At 32.6% G+C, this 16,859-nt stretch overlaps 1 protein-coding gene across 1 annotated transcript in view; it reads right to left on the minus strand.

Annotated features, from left to right (window-relative positions):
- The window catches only part of LOC149903400 (rho guanine nucleotide exchange factor 10), a 38,301-nt gene extending 37,083 nt beyond the window's left edge, over nucleotides 1-1,218 (minus strand). Inside the window, exon 1 of the mRNA XM_090108342.1 lies at nucleotides 718-1,218. The gene's annotated coding sequence lies outside the window, so the exon portion shown is untranslated. The remainder of the gene's footprint in view (nucleotides 1-717) is intronic.
- Between the last annotated feature and the right edge of the window lie 15,641 nt (nucleotides 1,219-16,859).

Here is a 16,859-nt window from a genome sequence, read left to right on the forward strand (position 1 = left end):
CATAAGTTTTTTTTACATAATTCATATTTTTTTGTATGAAACACATGCAATGTAATAATATTATGTTAATTATCTTCACTTACATCTACTCAATTGGTTGTGATACGGATACAGGTCTGATACGGATAAACTCAAAAACAACTGAGCACCAAGCACATTTTGAAGAGAAATTTAGTATATTTGATTTATTGTATTTGTGTTATATGTTATCCTAAAAGTGGTTACAATAATAGTTACTGCAGTTTTACTAATATTCTACTTCAAGGAGTTTTTTTACCTTTGAAAATATTTGTAATTTATTCAACCTTGAACTCTTAATTAAAGCTTGACACTTTTTTCTTTTCTTTTTCTAACCAGATTTTAATAAAACCATTAGCAAGTAGGTACCACTCACCTGCCTAATTTCCAATTTATATTATAAATTAATCTGGAATTATTATAAATATGTAACTGTACCTATATGAAACTGGGTATCCATGCATAACACATGAGATTTTTTAACAACAGGTAGGTACTGTAATTTTATATAGATTCAATATGGAATGTTTAGGCAACTCATATTATTATATGGATGACCATACTATGAAGTTATTATTGTATGGCTATACTTTTAATTCTATAGTCATATTCACATCGGTCACACATGCGAACCTATACACAGGTTACGTTTAACAATATTGGGTCAAAGTACGATGAACTTAAGCGCGCCTTACTCACCGTAAAATGCTTATTGCCGGCACTTGCTTCCCCAAAGAATGCGTGCAGGCTGGGCCCGCATTCGCTAGGAAAGCATTACCCACAGAAATATGCACGTTATGAAAGTTTCCTCTACGGAAACCGGCCACGACAACAATCACTGATCACACTCTTGTCCACGGACGTACCTGACAGGAACGAACTAAAATAACACCACTTTTGTTTTATTCACTGTTATTACAGACAAAAGACACTGGGTATCCAAGTAACGTACACTGGAACGACGATTACAATTTGAAAACGTCCGAAACAATAATATGTTGTGAGTCCGAATATAAGGTAATGTCATCTGTAAACTTTTTCACACGCGCATGCGAATAATTTTGCTTTATTTGTTTATTATACGTTAGAAAATAATAATGAAACGTCAATCCCGATACGACATCCGAAAAACACAAGCAAGAAAGACGAACGCGCAGCTGGCTAGCTGTCGCCTCTCGCTTGAATACGGGCAATGCGGGGCGAAGGCGGGTAGAGGGGCTCCGCGCTCCTAGCGCCCCCCAACCCTACCGCTGTGTCTCGCAAGTCATTTTATTATTGTATCGTGCATTTTATTTTAAATTACAACGTTGTATGCGGTCGCTGTAGATCACAGCGAGCTTTAGTTTTCTCGTTTTATTTTACAATTGTAAAATCAACTAACTATTCAGACTCAAATAACTACCAAGTTCGGAACTTCGGAGTACAAAACATTTGCCGTTTGCATTTCATTTGAAAATAATTTAGATTTTATTAGTCCGAATGCAAGTCTTTTTGAATTTAGGAACTTTAACGAGTTTGTCTATTTTGTCACTATGGACACAACAGCATACCTAATACATATATTAATTTACTTTATATTATTTCCTATTTGATTGATTTTTTATTTTTTACGTTAAATTTATATTTTTTTTTTACCTACCTACATCATTAAAAATTAAAACACATTCAGATGCAAAGCTTGATTTATAAGTGAAGTATTATTTTATATCTTAGTAACGTACCTACATAGGTAGGTATTATAAGTTATTCATCAATGGAAACATTTCTTTTCAGATATTATTCATGGATTTTTTTTAAAGGCTACCTTTTTACTCATCAATATGATCATAATGAAAGCGAGTGTATGATTTTGCCATAATAAATCCGCGGGCAAATTTCAAGCTAAAAAACGGAATTTTCGCACGACACACTTTCGTTCAATTTTCGAGAAAGTCATCCATCATCGGCGATCTATCATGAGTTCTGGAAGGTTTCTCCACATCGTGATGGAGGGAGCCCATACAACCCCTGTAATTACGTATACTTTGTCGGCAGATGAGTAAATGCTTGAAATTCTGGGTTGTAGAGAAAGTGAAGTGTTAATGCGACAACTTGATCATAGTGTATCGCTACTACAGGCCACGAACCGGGAAGAATTCCGGGAGTGGTGGTGACCTGACCCTATGTTATATATTTATTACTTGAAGTAAATTCATAACGAGTAACGACATTCTATCAAATGAAATGCATTAGTCAACCCTGTAGGTATATTAAGTTACAATTACCTACTGTGAATTGTAACTTTAGAAGGTTCAAACATTCATAAGTCGTTACCTACCTACTTAGATCAATAATATTTTTACTTTTAAAAATTAAAATTGACTTTATTTTATAGCTATCTAGTAACTAACAAAAAATAAATATCATACTTATAAATACCTACGCATACATATTATTTCGTAATCTGTGGTATTAAACACAGAATACAAATTAGGTAGGTACCTACCTCATTAAAAATATTGGGAGAAATTTGAAATAGTAACACTTTCAAGACCTTGGACTATAAGACCTCGTGTCACGTTAGAGTATAATATTATATTCTATGCCTAAGTTGAACTTTGGATCCTTTTATCTTACGACAAAAACGAGACCATCTTTTAAAATGTATTACCATCTGCGTGTGTTTTGTCCAATACAGCCGCGAACGATCGCATTACCCTGATTTTATAACGGAAGTGGGGTGCAGACTGGGTGTGTCCTTGAGCTTGTGAATGCAGCCGGAAATATCTATTATGGATTTTTGTCTGAACTTTTGGAATCTGTATTGTCATAACAAAACCATATTACAGGTAAAGTGATGGAACTAAAATTGTGAGATTAAAGCTGTTGTAATTAATTGTACTTTAAAATTATATTAAATATATGCAGGTAGATTGTTAATTCATAGACATACCTACTTTGGCGTACCTATTTTGCGAAAATTACTTTAAAAAACTTTTAATTAAAATTCTTCGAATAACCATAAAACGTATTCTATATGTATTTGCAATACGTAATATCCATTTTGTTAACTGTATTTGGCATTACAGAGAATATTCACGATACAAACGGATATCCTTTTGTCAACGTGCATGGATTAATTATTATTGTAATAACGTGAAGATTGAAGGACTGCGGGTTCACTGGTGACCGTGGCATTGTTTTATAGTATTTGAATTAACATTTTAACTATTTAACATAATTATTGTTTGAATGTTTAGTCATGTAAGTAGGTACCTTACTATAAAATCACCATGGTAGGTCTGTGCATGAATAGTGGACGAGCAAAATAAAATTAATGACATGGGCTGGTACTGGTAGCCTAGCCCTAGATAGTATTTCAAGGACTGGCAAAAAATATTTGTATAATTAATGTTTCTGAAATCCCCACAAATTCCTATCACATGTTTATGAAGAAGAAATTAATACAAATGCTTCTAAATTTAATATATCTTCGCATACGTTATACCAAGTCTCAGAGCTCCTAGCTTGGCAAGGGGTACATAGGTAATATTGATATCACAAAATTTACTCTAAATTCCATAAGTACCTACCAAGTACAAGCTATTCTAGCGCGTATAGTGCTGCGTACGCGCTGCATACTCTGCGCGCCACGCTCAAAATATCGCGTCGTCCTGGCGACTTCCGTCGATTCACAAGTGACAGTTGGGCATAGTTGAGCACTTTAGCGTTGTCAGCCGTTATACGTTTACGAGTTTATCGATTTTGCGATTGTAAAACGTCCGCAAGCATTAAAGGAAGGATTGCTTTCTGTATTTTATTAGATTGGTAGAGATGTGATAGGTATTAATTCTGCGCGATATTTCCGATGGTAGGTATGGGCAGTTACTCATTGAAATTTCAATTGTAGATTAAAGTAAATATTAAATGTGTGAGTGGCATTTCTACCATATTAAAGGACCAGTGAGATGAATTTGATAACACATTCACCGAGTAAATTAGTACTAATTTGCCATCACGTATGCCGCAACCTACATAAGCCATAATATAGAGTCTTATAAAAATGTCTCATAAATAACATTAATATTTATAATCCAGGCGACACTGTGAATTGCTAATAAAATGAATAAAAACAATTGTATTGTGGACACGCGCAATGCTGTTTTTGTTAAGTTTTTATGTGCTCATTGTGCCGGTTTTTTATACGGCGAGTGATGAGTTATCACAACGTGGACGCTTTGAAGAGTCGGCCTGCTTTTATTTCGAGTCCTTCAGTTCGTTGGTGGGAACGTCATGTGATAACACGATGTAATCTATTTACTTGATTCAGATAGTATCTAGACATAAATGTAAACAATTGATGACAGTAGGTAGGTTTATTTTTCGGATTGTGTTGACTTTATATTGAAGTGGAACTGAATAATTTAAAAAGAAACGGGTTCACTCAAATCGTCAAAACACATGGTGCAGTAATTATAGACAGTGGCAATAATTTGCGATTTATTACACTATTCATTACATAAAGTAAAATACAAAATACAAAAATCTAAAATGTCACCTAGAACGAACAATACAGGGTGTCCCGCTATTGGTATACTAAGCGCGAAGGAACTTGTAGTTTTGCATACACTGATCACGTAAAAAATACTTTAAAAAAAAATTACGTCCAAAATTTTGTGCTAAATTTTTCCTGAAAATCCATGTTTTCTTCTCTAGCTTCGCGCAGCCGGCATATACCGCTTCTCTAATATGAGCATTTTATCTATGAAAACATAATCTTAAACGATAGCTCACGTGCTGGTGGCAAAATTGGGCAGCTCGCTTGTTATGGGTGTACACATAGAGTTTTAAGAATTCATCTATTTGAAAAAAAATGCGTCTGGAATTTTTTAATTATTTTTTACGTACTCAGCGTATGCAAAACTATAACCTCCTTTGAGCTTAGTATACCAACAGTGGGACACCCTGTATATAAATTACTACCATCAAAGATCCCTTCATAAAGCTCCATGGCATAGATGCAGTTCATAAACTAATTATCGTTCAAACGTAATATAATAGTAAGTAGTTATTTAATTTATCGGAGACATGACCGACTCTGTGTAGTCCATAATGTGTTTATAAATTCAAATTCAATTGATGCTACCATTCAGACAATTTGTACCGGATACTTTACAAAGCACTCAACCAATTAAAGGGGCTTTAGCGAATTGAATGGTGTATATCAATGGGAGAGCATTGTTATGGGCTTACGGTTCATTTGATTGTGGGTTACCATTCATTTTTGATATCTAATACCTTCCCTATAACGAGGGTGATAAGAAATAGCTAGTGCCCTCTTTGTAGCGTATTGCATGACCTTTTTTCCAGAAATCTGATGTTATTGGGTATTTCTGTATTGGAATAATAAGCCCGCATTTTTGCATTTCATTAATGTATATTAAAACAGCCCCAAATATGCTTGCATGAGCATAGTAATCACGTCATCATCATCATTAGATATCACAAAATTTTGGGAGTACTAAAGCTCTACCTGCTCCATATTATGTGATATGGACAATTGTCCTAATGTCTTGAGACTAATATTGTCGCACCTTAACGTGCTAAATTTGACATTCCGAAGGTTAAACGGTTCCCACAATTTCGTTTAATGAAAACCAGAAACCTCACGCAAAGAAAGAATAAGCTTACACCTATGCTTCAGTGGATGAGTGGGTCAATCCAATTTAATTCCACTGACCTACGTTCATGCCAAACTAATTGTTTTATATCCATTAAAGTAGGACAAACGTTTTTTTATCAATTTTTGTCGATTACAGCATGCAACACATTTTTTTAAATTTTTACCGTCTAATTCAATTGACGTCCAAAATTATTAAATATTAGAGATACGTACTAGATTTTACTTTGGTAGGAACTCTGCCCGGAACGGGCCTGATTTTTATGAATTCCTAGGTATATCCATTCGGTATAACCGTAAGGTAGAGCCTTTGGTAGAGCAACGTTTGCCATTTAGTCAAGTCAATTCTATAAAAATAGAGTAACCGTGTATTTCTCTATGCACTAACATAAATGTCATACAAGTAAAATTCTATTCTCTTAGATAATTCTAATTAACACAATAAAATAGTCCCAACTCGCATCAAACGTAAACACGTACTTGGTAACCCTAATATGACATGATGTCGCGGCTATCAAAGGTCTGACGGAGGTCATTGCACTTTTCACATTGTTGATTTTAGTAATCCATTTTATCTCAATTTTATAACCATCGCTTTGGCATAAGACGTGTCGGGGACGTAGCTTATAAAACAATATTTATTTCCAACAACAAGAAATTATTGCGCACTTGTTTTCTTCATGAAACGTCGTGACTCGTGAAAAGGGCGATGGCAAGGCATCATTAATGTCTTATTCCTTTTATCAGTATGTATAAAAGAATTAAGTGCAATGAAAATATTGTGAGTGTTTAATAATGTTCATTAATCCTTTTCAAATAAAAAAATTAGGATTATTTTAAAAATATAAAACATTATTCCAAAATAGACGTGAATGATTTCTGTTTACAAACTTTACCGTACGATACTTTCTATAATGTAAACATATAAGGCTATTGAATAAATTATTCATTCATCACTCTTAAATTTAGAAGCAATAGAGTGTAAAATTTTATATGAATTTTATAATATTGATCAATTATGTATTATAAAAGCGAAATTGCTATTCAGCCTCGGCTAAACGAGTTATAATTGGTAGGTTATAAGATATTATTTATGAATAGTAAAGGTAACTTAATCGATTATGATAACAGTCTTATGGTATGTTACACAACGGGTCAGTGTTTTTATTTTTATCTGTCAAATACATCGATAATGATAGATAAGTTGTATTTAAAGTACTTTGAATTTTATAGACACTGCGCAAGATAGCTAAATGCATGTTCACAGATCACTTATAATATTTATGGTATAATTACACGTGCAAATATCAGAATCATGTTTACTAGTTATTTTCCATTAAAATACTTACAATATGTCGTAATAATGATTAGTTATCATTAACAACATGCATTTTCACACTAATTGCTCACATAACGCATACAATTAAGAATGAAATAAATAAAAATGAAATAGAGAGAGATACGTAAACGTATTATTTAATACATAGTAGAAAACTTACTAAGTTCATGGCATTATAAAAAGCCGTGGGCTAAAATAAATTGTGAGTTACGAAACATATTACAAAACAATGCCTTTTGAAAACATCTTTAGTATACCGAAAAAGCTCCGTCATAATTGTCGTACTCATAATATAATCCATCTCATTAAGCACAAGAGAAGATTAAAATTTGGCTTTCTTTATTTTATTACAAAGACGCGTATTGAAAGTCCGAAGCTCACAATAATCGAACAAGCGTGATGACACTAACAGCGCGTTATCGCCTATCTGCAGCTGACTCACGGCCCATACAATTCTTAATTATTATAATTCTCTTAGTCAAAATCATCCGCGCGATAACTGCTTGGGCTCAGGTGAAAGTATTCTGGTTTCGTTAGGCGGCATAGATGCAAGTTCAATGCCTTGATTATGACTGTTATTTAAGATGTATTCTTTTGCTTTCAAGCGGTGAATGACGCTTGTCGCAGGTGCCGTAATCGACGTAAGACACTTTTTGTGGAACATTCATGACATGCGATTTCCAAAAGCGGGTTCCATGTAATGTTTACTGTACATCCGGTTTTAATTAATTTCGAATAAATCTATGTAAGCTTACAATTGGCAATGTTCATTGCTGAATTACTACATTTTTATTCGTAGCTGATTTACAACTTATAATATTCATTTATGCAGTAGTTGGTAATGATATTGTTGTTTATTTTTTTTAATTCCTCAATTATTATCAATTTGATTATTTCATATAGTTAACGATTTAATTTGTTAAATGCACGATCAGGGGAAGAATACGTATCTACTTACCTATAACTGCTGAAAAAATAATATATTAACCCCTTTACTTTTACGACAGAAATAAAATGCGTTCTATATTTATTCGTTTGTCACTGCCAATCAAAATATTTTACTTTTATTGCACTTTAAAAAGTGAGTGAAAGCATTAATGTGTCAAAAATATCGAGCAAGTTTGATTAATTACTTCGATATAAATATTAATAATATTGTAGACACGATTTACTATTCGAAATATTGTGGGGTTTGTATTTTTAATGAATAAAGAAAATAATAGGGTGTAATGATCCAATTTACCATAGAGACAATATAATATTAATTATTGTAATTGATTAACTGTAATTATAAGAGTCGGTTCAAATCAGTCATTGGTAGGTGGTAGGTTCCGACTGATGAAGCAGCGTCATATATGTACTTAGTTTTTACAAAACCATAATAAAAAGGTGGCAATGCCGTTTTCCCTTTAAATATAATGTTGATTTTAAAAGATTTAAATATAATTTATAAAAGCCTTTGTTAGAGCTTGTTCTATATTTTAATTGAATTTCATAATTTTCAAATATTATGCTCTTATAAATTTGGCAGGAAAAGAAGTTTGTCGTATAGACAATGGACTTTATTAGAAGCAAGCGGCTTTGTGACTTATATTCCTCAGTATTATTGCATATAAAATCTCTATGAATAGGAGAAACTGAGCGTGTGACTGTACTAACTATGCAGGAATGTAACTGCTGTTTAGCTAGTTCATTGTATTTGAGGACATCCGTAATTAAGACTGCAATCGTAACAATCGTGTTTCCTTGGAATACAATTTTTAAAATTTCATTGTTCTTCGTCTAATTTTACCTACTTATCTTTGTACACACTGCCTAGTGTAAATGTACTGTTAGTAAATATTAGATGGACGTGTGGAATAAATAAGTTCACCATAGAAGTTTTACTTTGGTACGTGGTATTTATTACCTAGTAAAAACTAGCCTATATTATGTATTGCAGATGTAAAGTCGAATTGCAGACATATTATATGCTTCAGATTTGTAAAACGACTTCTAAAAAGATAGCATAGGTAGCTGCTCGATATATGAAGCCATAAGGATCTATTTTTTCAAAATGTGTTTCGAGCTATGGCCAGTATACCTAGTTGAATTAATAATAACGACGTTAATCTAGGCCATAATCTATTTGTATATAATACAAAAGGTCAATAGCTTCCGTTGATTTTGCGTGAGAACGTGTCAAAAATCTTTTCGGTTCACATCCACAATCCATACTAACTTTCGAATTTATTATATTACAAGGAACTTGGATGGCTACTGCCACAATTAGTCCACTTTATCCATACTAATATTAATTTAAAGCTAAAAAAGCTTTGTTTGTTTGTTTTAACGCGCTAATCTCGGGAACTACCTACTGGTCCGATTTAAAAAATTCTTTCGGTGTTAAATAGCCCTTTTATCAAGGAAGGCTATATGTATAATATCATCTCGCTAAAACTAGCAGGAGCGGAGCAGGATTTTTTTCTTATGTCGGCCATTGATAAAATAATATCACAATCAGCTGAACCCATAATTTAAGGCATCTACAATTGTCAAGAAAACTCGAATACATTTGAATATAAAATAAAACATAAATTGTGACCCGGCCATTAAAAATCAGGACACTTGAGACATTCTTAGAAAGATATGATTTAAACAAGTGAGCCACACACGTTGATAAAGAATGAACTTTTTATTGGGCAAAGCCATGGCAAAGCTCTCAAAACTAGCTGTCAACAGTGCAGATAAGATGGTAACCGATTGCACAGTAAGGTATAACGGTTTTTATAAGACCTACATAATACCAAATTGCAAAGACGCGTATAGAAGTAAAAAATACTATCGTTCTTGGGATTAAATTGTACAATGTACATAACTCTTATTGGATTTATACAAAAAAAAAACAAAGGAAATGCAAATTTCCAACTTTATATTTTTGTGGATGTGAAGATGTTTATTGCTCTTGCAGTATGAAAATAGAACACTTTTACTGAAATTTTGGTCGAGGCATTGGAACCACGCACAATATATAAAGATTACAATTTATTATCAATCTGAAGCTTTATACAAATATCATTTCCGCGATTTTTATTTATCGTTTTGTTTGTGGAAATAAGACGAGAAGCGTATAAATTTAGGTAGTACCGACTACTCAAATAAATATTTCTTCCTATCTTTATATAAAATATTCTCAAGCATACATTAGAGTATTTTCTAGACCGAATCTAACAAGGTTACCGGAGCGCCCTCAAGGCATACAAAATACGTACAGACACGAAAGAATTTAACATTACGTTACTGTTATATAGGCTATTTTGTTCACGTAAGCGGTAAAGGGAACTAGAAATTCGATGTTCACCTAATTTACGTTTGACATGAAAGGGTTTTACCGCTGATGTTGTCACTGGAAATCGAATGAAGTAATCCCGTCCGTATTTCACACGTTTTCTAGTTTTGCAACTGCATCTATCTTGTCTGTAGCGTTGATGTTCTTTATGTACCTAGGTGTATTATATCTATAGTTATTGTCAGTGGTCAATTTTATAGCGATGATCCATCCTCAGATTATAATATTATGTACTGAATATATATCATTACTAGCTTTCCGCCCGCGGCTTCGCCCGCATTTTCAAAGATAAACCCGCATAGTTCCCGTTCCCGTGGGATTTCCGGGATAAAACCTATTCTATGTGTTAATCCAAGTTACCCTCTATATGTGTGCTAAATTTCATTGTAATCGGTTCAGTAGTTTTTACGTGAAAGAGTAACAAACATCCATACATCCATACAAACTTTCACATTTATAATATTAATAGGATTCTGTGAATTCGCAAATAATAGTTCAAAGCTTGACGGATTAACGAGCTAGACTTATAAATAGAAGAAACATACTAAGTATAAGAAAGTTTTTGCATAGTTATCAATTTTATTGTTGAATATAGATCATATATTATAATTAACTAGTGGTCCGCCCCGGCTTCGCCCGTGGTACCTACATGTTTAAACTATCCTATCTCTCAAGTTGGATCGAACTGCACATGGTGTGTGAATTTTATTATAATCGGTTAAGTGGTTTAGGAGTCCATTGATATATATATATAATATATATATTATATTAAGATTAATTTGATGTGACTATTCATGAGCACTTTTAAAAAGTCTGGAAAATAGGATTTCTACTTTCCCGTGAATTAAAATAAATCTGTTATATTTATAGATTGATACAGTAAATCCTAATAAAACTTAAAAATCATGAAGGAATTAATAAGTTTTTACTTATGAGAGTATATGTAACACGCACTATTATTAGGATGGGTACCTATTAGGACTTATTAGTAGATAAATAATTAATTATTATCGTATGGCTGAATCAAATTCCTAAAATCTCAAGTCTATTAAAATTTGTTTTACCGATATCGTGCGTTTGTTTATCATGCACGCCACAAGAAAAGGAAATAAATTAATTGTTAATTTTTCCTGTCTTAGTTTTCACTTCACACGATACAAGCTGTGTAAAGTATTTCATACTAATAAAATATAATTGAAGTAGGTAAGTATGTGATACACATAATTTATAAATATTTATATCTATGTGTTTGTGTAAACAAAATAGCTTCTCTGAACACGTTTTTAATTTTTATACAATTTCAAAGGAAATACACATTTCGTTACGAATGCTTTGTGAATAATATGTATATGTAATTTATTATTAACAAGTTTTTGCACCCCGTCTTCGTATAGACACATCGCGAATGAGGTAGGTACTCTGTACTATTTGTTAATGATTATTTGGGTAACCACTTAGGAAGCTATTTCCTAATCTCTACATTTTTACTAGTTTGAAGTCTGAACAATAAAAATAAATACTATGAAAATTGAACCATTTATAAAACATTTACAACAACAAAATTTAATTATGGCCGTAGTCCACAATTTCCTTAATTTTCAAATCAATTTCCCGACCTCTTACACACAGCGCATTTAAAATATCCTTGATAAACATAAATCGTTATTCAGATCGTTAGTAATAGGTAAGAAATGACGATCGCGTGTGCATAAACAAAGCTATTATGAAAATAGATTATGATCTTGTAAACACTTTTTCTAATAGTTCGTGACCTATATATCTATTTCCGTAAAACTAGTTTATAATATTGTTACCAGTTACCGTTTCCTGATTTTTAACAGGTTATTGACGTACGTGAACCGTTATTTTTTGGTAACTTGTACCAGTTGTGGCAAATTTAATCCTCATAAATTATTTTTTATTACGTTATGACTGGGTCGGCAGTAAGAGTCTTATTGCATTCAGTCAGTGAGTAATTCATGATATAAATAATAAATAAAAAGTATTTCATGCCGCTACGAGAGAACGTTATGAACGTAAAAAAATATAATTTCGACAAATGGAATGATCAACTAGGACGAGAAGAGAAGAGTCTCGTCCTAGTTAGTAGGAAGTAGTCTCAATATTTCAGATACCTATGTAAAAGAGAGCTTTTACATAGGTATCTGAAATATTGATATTCGATCGAGTCGAAACGACAGTGCTTATTTTTATGAACCCACCTAAAACGTTTATAAATAACTAGCTGCGCTCCGCGGTTTCACCCGCGTGGCTCCGCTCCTGTTGGTCTTAGCGTGATTATATTATATAGCCTATAGCCTTCCTCGATGAGTGGGCTATCTATCACGGATCAGTAGTTCCTGAGATTAGCGCGTTCAAACAAACAAACAAATTCTTCAGCTTTATAATATCAGATTTCCAAACAACCTTAACCATATATAACGTCGTAGTCGTAGTCGTAGAGGTAATCAATTTAGAATCAAATTATAACTTACAATGTTGTTTACGTTACGTAAGGCAATCTTGTCAAGCATCGTCTAGGTAAATAGGTCCAATAGTATAATAATAGGTCGTAGGTGAAAGTTCGAGACCCGTAACACTTATTGTTGACGATGGTCACGTTCCGTTAATTTGAATACAGGCATGTCGACATGGCAATATCGTTGATAAATAGACTTCACGTTGATAGTTGCAAGATAAATTGCTGTTATGCTGGTAAGGATTTTCTGTTTGGAAAGGAAAAGTGGCCTACGAAAGTTGGTTTATAAGTGGTGTAATCGTTGCGATGGGAAGTTTATATTACCAATGTTTAGAGGGAGTAGCTAGCTGCTAGAATCTCGTGTTTAATACGATATAGTTTTAATCCTGTTAGCTTATACCTGAATACTGACGCTAACGCATATATTATAGAGTTTTAGAGTTTCCAATATCCATCCTGTTAATTTGGTAAAATTATTATTTAATTTGATGAAAATGTTACAAAATCTGAAAGCTTTTTAAGAGTACATTTAAATGGTTAAATTAATTCATATTTTGACATAATAATAAAGTATCTTTCGAAATGCAAATATGAAATAAGAAGTCATAGTGATGTTAAGTGTACTCTCATCTTGAAAGTAAGATATATGTAACGGAGAAAAGTTGAATGCCTCTATTTAATTAAATTAATAAGCAATTTGTAAACGTACTTTCAGTTCGACATTCGCACAAAAAGAACAATTAGTTCGCAAACGATGTGTCACGTGTATATAAAAGTTACCAACTATGTAATAGAAGATTTTACCAATAAGTCCGATTGGTATTTAGCTCTTTCTATTTAAAACGTAATTGAAATAATGTTATGTAATGCTGAAGTTACGGAGAAATCATTTCTATCTGTTTGCCTCCAGGCGGTAAAAGGCTCTGAGCGTTTTTCTTTCTTCTATTACGAGGATCGACTTCTATGCTCACATCGGTCATCGACCTCAATTTAATTTTATTGCTCACGTAATTGATTAAATCGATCTTAATAGTCATAGTTCCATGAGAAATCATTAAACGATTTTGTGTGAAAACACGTTGAACTAACTGAGCAATTTGGAGATTTTAAAACACATGTAGAGTCATAGATTTGGTATTAAATTTGTGCTTGCTCACTTTTTTCAAAAACATAAAACAATAATGAACGTATAGGAAATTAACCATTCTATAACCTTATAAAAAAGCTTACACTTTCAGGTGCGTACCTACGTACCTATGTATGACGCACATTATGTATGAAATACGATCTGATATAGTCAAAAGCATCCCTATATCCAATATCGATAGATAACAAAATTTTCACTGTAAATTATAATATTATGTCATAGGTATTGGAACTTGGAAGGTAGGTAATACGTGGTAATACTTATAAATTAATAAAAACAAAAATCGTCTATACTAATAATTGTTGATGAAATGTGAAGGAAAGTGAAATAAAAAATAAGTTTGGTTTCATTTTATACAATTCAAATTCAAATTAAACTTTGAAACAGTCTAAAGCATTCCATATCTATTTAACCTTATTCTCTTACGTGAAAGCATTTATGTTACAACTTACACCTACCAAAAGATCACAATTTACATGCGACTTTATGTATAAATCATTCATACAAGGGATGTTGTGAAATTTGCTTCTTGCATTGAAAACATGATTGCTATCACTATTAGGCGACAGACTTGCAGTTTTGAGGTCAAAGTCCAATCGAGCGCACGATCTTAGTAGGTACTTCATATTGAGCCAAATACATATCTGCTAAGATGACGTGACAAAATGTGTTAAAATTAATAAATTTTACAAATATATCGTCCGCTCTTCCAAAAGCATTCAGATCGCTATGATCACTTCCCACTCGTTTGCTTTCTCCCTCTATATGTAAAAGAAAGGTTGAAATCAATCAAACAGTTTTCATTTTTAGGTAATTTATACGAACATACTAATAATCAAAATTTTCGTCATATTTATAAATCATTTCTCGCTCTAAGATCTGCTTATCTCAACATAGAGTGTTTAATTTTGTTTACAAAACTTTATAAGCGTCGCTTTTACTTCTCGATTAGAGCGTGTGTGGTTTTATCTCCATATATTATAGTGTCAGCAATTTATTCATAAATATGCATATATCATATTTACTGATAAGAAAATGTAGGCGTAACATGCGTCGGGTTCGCAATTAACTTTCACTACACCAATTTATTTGCGATAATTTAGTCAAGAGATTCGCAAATGATTTCTTTGTGTACTTTTTATGATCTAGTCACGTCTGACTTTTGTTGTTTCCAAGGTCAGGACCGGAGTGTACAACAATGCTGAACTTTCGAGATCGTTGATTGAAAGCGAATTCGTCTCTTGTTTTGGGAAACTTTCTGCGGTGTGTTCGAACCGCTTTTTGCTGGTACATTCCCAATTGGAATCTCGATAAACATCAATCGTATAAGAACAAGACCACTTTCGAGTGTTATGTAAGATTATGTTAATATTATTGTTTTATCGGCCTGATTGAAGGGTATGCTGTAAGAAAGTACGAGGCCTTAATTAAAACACGCACGAGCGCTCCAAGCGGACATAAAAATGCAATTATGTATTCGCTATACTATTAAAATCCAATATAAATTGCCAATACTTTATATCTAAACGTACCTACTAAGGAAATTGAAAAACATGCTAATAATAAATAATATGCAGATAACTAAGTTAATATAAGTCATATAATAGACATTGTGATTTTTCTTTTACTCTAGATAGAATGAGAATCAAAAAAGTCTAATCACATAATATAACTAACAAACAACTACTCCTTTATAAATATGTTGTGAGCTACCGAATCGTTTTACCGCATGTTGCGATCATGAAAACAATCTGTTAGTTTCAAGAATCAAGTGGCGCTAATTTTTAAGGAATTGTAACGCAAGGCCAGTGGACAGATATCAATTAATTTTACAGTTATTTGGCACGATACAGCAATTCATAATTCATATAGGAGATCAGCGAACATAAATTCATATCTGACCTTGGCACAATAACATTTATTTGGGTGAAGCAATTAAATAGCTAGTTCAAATATGGCTGGACTGAGCTACTGCACGTTTACACTATGATTTTATCATGATCGATTATCCAGCACTATTTTTGCCTATGAATAATTTAATCAAGTTCGTTCCCACCTAAAGTCACAAAGATCAAACTCAAATTCAATTGCTTGATGTTTTGCAACACATTATAAAACTAATATTTATTTGCAACATAATATTATAAAACTGAGATTTTTTTGCAAAACTATAAACGTCTTCACATTATGTAGAGTTCCATTCGTATAATGCATAAAATCTGGTCGATTTAATTTTCGTAGAATTTGCGAGTGTGTGTGTGAATTGTTTTTATAATATTAAGATATATATAAATTAAAAACAATGCACGTTTTTCACAGAGAACAAACAATGAAAGGAACTAGAAGAAGTTACATTTAGAAAAATGTAGCAGCAAAAGGCTCTACATTGCTATATAATTAATTTCTATTCGTTTTATCTTATAATATTTCTGCACAAACTATTAATTATTTCATATATTGTGTTGTACCTGTTATTAATATTGTAGATATAATAAATTTAAAATAATATACCTACTTGCATCTTCATTCAACAACCGATCATTGAATCCGGAAGATACTTCGCATCTTCTGAGTTTGATTTGACAAATTTGATTTATATTTTAGCGTAAAACGCGGCGTCCTTAAGCTGAAGCCTGAGGCCATAAAGATTTAAAGGTCATCAGAATTAACATCGTGCGTGTCCCAGTTTTGGGTATCACAAGATGGCACCGATGCATGAAATGGTGGACCGTGGACGATTTGCGCAATTCGCAACAATTCGGTAATCCGTAGGAGCACTTTGCAAGGTTGAGGTTACAAATGAATAATTTATTCAGATAAGTATCGTTCTCGTAGAGATTTATGTTTGAATATTTACAATTTTCAATTTATGCGATAACATTTGATTTA

The sequence above is a fragment of the Colias eurytheme genome, chromosome 13 (assembly GCF_061535395.1).
Source record: "Colias eurytheme isolate Ceu_HAF_F1 chromosome 13, ilColEury1 Martin Lab GWU primary, whole genome shotgun sequence".
Taxonomy (NCBI): domain Eukaryota; kingdom Metazoa; phylum Arthropoda; class Insecta; order Lepidoptera; family Pieridae; genus Colias; species Colias eurytheme.